Source organism: Pseudophryne corroboree, chromosome 2 (genome assembly GCF_028390025.1).
Source record: "Pseudophryne corroboree isolate aPseCor3 chromosome 2, aPseCor3.hap2, whole genome shotgun sequence".
Classification (NCBI taxonomy): domain Eukaryota; kingdom Metazoa; phylum Chordata; class Amphibia; order Anura; family Myobatrachidae; genus Pseudophryne; species Pseudophryne corroboree.
In genome coordinates, this window is record NC_086445.1 from 725745930 (window position 1) to 725751929 (window position 6000).

The window sequence follows — 6000 nt, forward strand, 5'->3', positions numbered from 1 at the left end:
GCTGAAACCGCCATAGCAGAGGCACGTGAGCCCAGTAAGCCTACGTCCTTCATAGCCTCAACCAAATAACCTGCAGAATCTTTAATATGACCTAGAATTTGCAGCATGTCATCTTTATTGACCGTGTCAATATTAACAATCAACTTGTCTGCCCACTTTTCGACTGCGTTACCTACCCACGCAGAAGCAATTGTGGGCCTGAGTAAGGTACCTGTAGCAACATAGATGGACTTTAAAGTTGTCTCTAATTTGCGGTCAGGAGGTTCTTTTAATGAAGCTGACCCTGGGGCAGGTAAAATGATTTTCTTTGACAACCTAGAAACTGAGGTGTCTATCATTGGGGGTGACTCCCACTTACACCTATCCTCTTCTGGGAAAGGGTACGCTACCCGCAACCTTTTAGGGATAGCAAATTTATTTTCCGGGTTAGCCCAGGATTCCTCAAAAAATTTATTTAAGTCCTTAGACGGAGGAAAAGTCACCACCTGTTTTTTATTTAATTTAAAATAATCTTTTTCCTCAGGTGGAGGTGTTGTGTCAGGAAATTCCAACACCTCTTTCATAGCGACTATCATACATTGAATGCTCTTAGCCAGTTTAGGGTCTACCCCCCCCTCAAATCCCCAGTGTCGACTTCAGTGTCGGAATCTGTGTCAGTGTCCCTTTGCATAATTTGGGCCAGAGACCTTTTCTGGGAACTGAACGGGTCCCGAGTGGATGATGTGTAACAATCAGTAAATAGAGCATCTTCCACAGACTGTGACCAATGCAAGCGCTTTTTATCCACAGTGAAGCCCGCAGACTTCAATAAATTATGTGCTCCCCTCCCCTTCTATAACACCCTGGTACTTGTATCAGCGATGTGTGAGGAGAAGCAGCCTGCAGGATCAGCGCTCCGGTGTCTCTGTGAGGAGAAAATGGCGCCAATTGAATGTTACAAGCAATTCTGAGGTGAAGCCCCGCCCCCTATAATGGCGCGGTTCAGCCACAGTAATATTCATACTGGCGGGGGTAGTGTACATCAGCGGTTCACATGTATGTACATTTTGCCAGTGAGAGTAAGGATTTATCATGTCCCTCAGAGCGCACCCCCCCCCCCCCCGCACGCGTTCTGCACCTTGTGCTGAGAAACATGTTGCTGCGCAGCGTCCCGCGCTGCACTGGTACCTTTATGCCGCCACGATGACCGGAGTGCCCCTCTCTGCAGGTCTCCGGTAAATACTCACCAACCTTCTGACTTCTGGCTCCTAACTGAGAAGTTGGTTCCTACTTCCCCACTAAGTCCCACGAAGCAGGGAAGCTGTTGCCAGCAGCTTCCCTGTAAAATAAAAAACCTAACAAAGTCTTTTTCAGCAGAACTCTGTAGAGCTCCACTGGTGTGCATCCAGTCTCCCAGGCACATTTTCTAAACTGAGGTCTGGAGGAGGGGCATAGAGGGAGGAGCCAGTTCACACTGTTAAAAAGTCTTAAAGTTCCGAAGGCTCCTGCGGAACCGTCTATACCCCATGGTACAAAAATGGACCCCAGCATCCTCTAGGACGTAAGAGAAAGCCACTATTACCCCTTTCAAACTGACAATAGCCGGGTCGCACCTGGGAATGTGTACACGGGTGCTTCCCAGGTGTGACCCGGCTTGAGACCCCTTCAGACTTGCGGTCCGACACGGCATATTGCCTGGTTGGTGATGTCACCGCTGACGCTACCGGATAATCATCTCCAAGCACCGGATAATCATCTCCAAGCACCGCCTCCTCCTATGCAGGGAACGGGTGCCGGGTCGCCTTGATCCGTCTTACCCATTCACACTGCACCGCATCCCGGTCGATTCCGGATTCAACCCAGGTCGAGACCTGGGATGAAATGCCGGGACGCTCGACCTGGGATATTCTTTCAGGACCCTTTCACACTGAGCAAATTCCCTGGTTGATGCGCGTTCATGTGAAATAACCCGGGAAATATTTGTCAGTGTGAAAGGGCTATAATGTGACCTGGAGGTACTCCAGTTCAAGGAAGAAGATATGCAGCTGACCGTGACCAGCAGTGATGTTACTTAACCTACAGAAGTTATTATCAGCAGCTGCCTTACCAGATATGTTGCTGTTCCCTATATCGATGAAGGAACCCATACTGATGCAGGCAGCAGTCTTTCAGAGTCCCAGTGCAGGATACATTGCTTGAGTTATTCATTATTCAGAGAGCTCTGCATACACTGTAGAGAAGTCTCTGGGAACATAGGTGGTCATTCCGACCCAATCGCACGCAGCACTTCGTTGCAGCCGTGTGATCGAGTCGGAACTGCGCATGCGCAGTGGCCGCATTGCACAGGCACGTCGTTGCTTGGCGACAGCCGTCACCGGGCAGCGATGCTGCTAACGTAGAAAGCAAGAAGATTGACAGGAGGAAGGCGGAACCGGGCGGCAACTCACCGTTTTCGGGGAGTGGTGAGTCCAACGCAGGCGTATCCAGGCGTTTGGAGGGCGGATGTTTGACGTGAATTCCAGGACCTGCAACGCTGGATCGATCACACAGGGTAAGTAACTCTTATCCTGGTCTTCTTTTACACAAAACTTTTTTTGCATAGCAGGGCTGCACAAGCGTTCGCAGCCTTGCTATGCAGAAATACCCTCCCCCATAGGCGGCGTCTAGTTGATTGCATGGGTAGCAAAAAGTTGTTACGTGCGATCAACTCGGAATAACCCCCCCATAGGGCCTAATTCAGATCTGATCGCAGCAGCAAATTTGTTAGCAAATGGGCAAAACCATGGGCCTAAGTCAGACCTGATCGTAGATGTGCTAAATTTAAATCGCACAGCGACGATGCTGTTGTACTGGAAGAGTAGCTCCCTGCCAGCGCAGCTCCTGCTACTCATCGCTGTGAGGGTCGCAGCGGCTGCGTGTGATGTCACACAGCCGCGGCCCACCCCCCAATAGTCCAAACACGCCTGCGTTGCCTGGTCCGCACCCCGTAAACGGCGGACGAACGCCACCGGCGCGCCCCCTACCGCCCAGCGACCGCGTCTGCCTGTCAATCAGGCAGAGGTGATCGCAGGGCTGAAACAGCCGTCGGCTATCTGGCATGCGCCAGCACATGTGCAGTTCAGACCTGATCGCTGCTGTGCGAAAACGCACAGCAGTAATCAGGTCTGAATTAGCCCCCATGTGCAATGCAGATATGGCAGATATAACATGTGCAGAGAGAGTTAGATTTGGGTGTGTTCAAACTGAAATCTAAATTGCAGTGTAAAAATAAAGCAGCCAGTATTTACCCTGCACAGAAGTAAAATAACCCACCCAAATCTAACTCTCTATGCACATATTGTATCTGTTCCCCCCCTGCAGTGCACATGGGGCCTAATTCAGATCTGCGTTTTTTGCTGCTCTGCGATCAGATAGTCGCCGCCTACAGGGGGAGGGTTAAATCGATGTGCAAGTGTGCGATCGCATGTGTTGCACAGCTGAACAAAAATCAGTTTGCACAGCCCAGGACTTACTTATCCAGTGCGATATAATCCTGATGATCGGGACCAGAGCTGACGTCAGACACCCTCCCTGAAAACACTTGAGCCCGCCTGCGTTTTTCTGGACACTCCCTGAAAACGGTCAGTTACTACCCACAAATGGCCGCTTCCTGTCAATCTCCTTGTGAACACCCGTGCAAATGGATCCTTCGCACCATCCCATTGCTGACCGCCGATGCCCATTGTAGTCATCTGACCCAATGGTGCATTGCGGTGCATACGCAAGGACAGTTCGGATCTGATCTCCCGCTGTATGAAAATACCAGTATTTACCCTGCACAGAAACAATATAACCCATCCAAATCTAACTCTCTGTGCACATGTTATATCTGCCCCCCACCCCCCTGCTGTGCACATGGTTTTGCCCATTTGCTAACAAATTTGCTGCTGCAATCAAATCTGAATTTGGCCCATAGTGCCATTCCATGTCTCCAAAACCCTACACATTTGCAGTAGAGTCAGAGGGGGTAATTCCAAGTTGATCGCAGCAGGAAATTTTTTAGCAGTTTGGGCAAAACCATGTGCACTGCAGGTGTGGCAGATATAACATTTGCAGAGAGAGTTAGATATGGGTGGGTTATTTTATTTCTGTGCAGGGTAAATACTGGCTGCTTTATTTTTACACTGCAAATTAGATTGCTGATTGAACACACCACACCCAAATCTAACTCTCTCTGCACATGTTATATCTGCCTCCCCTGCAGTGCACATGGTTTTGCCCAATTGCTAACAGAATTCCTGCTGCGATCAACTTGGAATCACCCCCAGAGTCTGCTGTGCTCCCAGAGAGGAGATGGCCCGCAACAAGCCTGCACAAGAACCCTCTCCTCTCTTAAACTGCCCCTGGTGAAGACATGCATCTTTTGTCTTTTGAAAGGAAAGCATTTCATACCCACAGTTGTGAGGTATAACTTAAACACCTGTTACAGCTGCAGATAATGTCCCACCGATGTGAACTACTACTACAACTACTGTGCCAGTTAAACATAGCTGATTTAAAAAAGAGCAATTAGAAGAGTGATAGTTGGAGCCGATGAGAGAAGAGAGCTGGAGGACACAATTGAGCAGAGATAAGCAGCTAAAGAGATATGGGGGGTAATTCTGAGTTGATCGCAGCAGCAAGTTTGATAGCAATTGGGCAAAACCATGTGCACTGCAGGGGAGGCAGATTTAACATGTGCAGAGAGAGCAGTGCCTTTTCTAGCAGCGGACGAATCGTGCAATCGCACAGGAAGCCTATCGCAGCACTTTGTGGCTCCCTTCTTCGCACAACGACATCACAATGCAACCGCTCCATTCCGCGAAATGCCACCTCCCGAGCAGAGTACTATGGAAGAGGGAGGAGGGGGAGCAGCATAGCAGTGCTGGTAGGCTGGTGCCCGCCAGCAGATATGCACCCCTAGCAACGAGCATTACCCATGGTAACGTGCATGGATCCCACAGCATGAAACCACTGGCAACGAGCATTACCCTTGGCAATGAGCATTACTCATGGCAACGAGCATGCATCCCAGAGCATGAAACCCCTGGCAATGAGCATGACACTCAGTGCATGAAACCCCTGGTAACGAGCTTGACACCCAGCGCATGAAACCCCTGGCAACGAGCATTATCCTTGGCAACGAGTATGGATCCAAGAGCATGAAACCCCTTGGAAATGAGCATGCATTCCAGAGCATGAAACCCCTGGCAACGAGCATGACACCCAGCGCATGAAACACCTGGCAATGATCAGATAATTTAAAAGTGATTAGAAGCTTTACTGTAGTGTAATAACCTAATGTATTAAATTCATATGGTACATTGTATAACATGTATATGACTTGTGAACCCTCACAGAGGGAAAACTAATTGCAGATGGGGATGCTCTCATAGAGAGGAAGTGTCAGTATATGTGTATTCCCCTCATACAGGAGAGTTGGAATGCCCCAAACAACTGGGACTGTAGGTAAAATGGGCAGGGAGGACGAACCCATACTCTCTATAAGGAGGGTTCCCAATGGGAGTTGGTTAAGAGAAAAAATCTGACTCGTGCAGGAGACAGTTGGTGGGGCTAATCTGGGCACCCAAAAAGGAAAGTATAAATAAGAGGCACAAAAAGAGATCGGTTGGTCGTCGTCGGAGAAAGAGGAGAGTGGGGAGGTATGCTGAACCAGTGTGCCCTGTCAACGGTATATTAATTCCCCACACACAGCCCTACCTACCAACCTTCTGACAGCTCCGGGGTCCGGTGTCTGAACGGAGCCCCGACAGTGAGATGATCCGTGAGTGACGGCGGCAGGCGGAGCTCATATACCCGTCCCTTCTCAGCTCCAGTAAGAGGCGGCCCGGTGGGCGTGACGCAGTTAGCAGAAAGCCCGACGCGCCATAGAAAGGAGGCGCTAGAGACGCAGGCAGCCGGAGAAAAGGACACCCGCAGTGAGTAACGGAGATAGCGGGAACCTTTCCTTTACACCTCCCGTGGTGACCTGGTAGAGAAGGA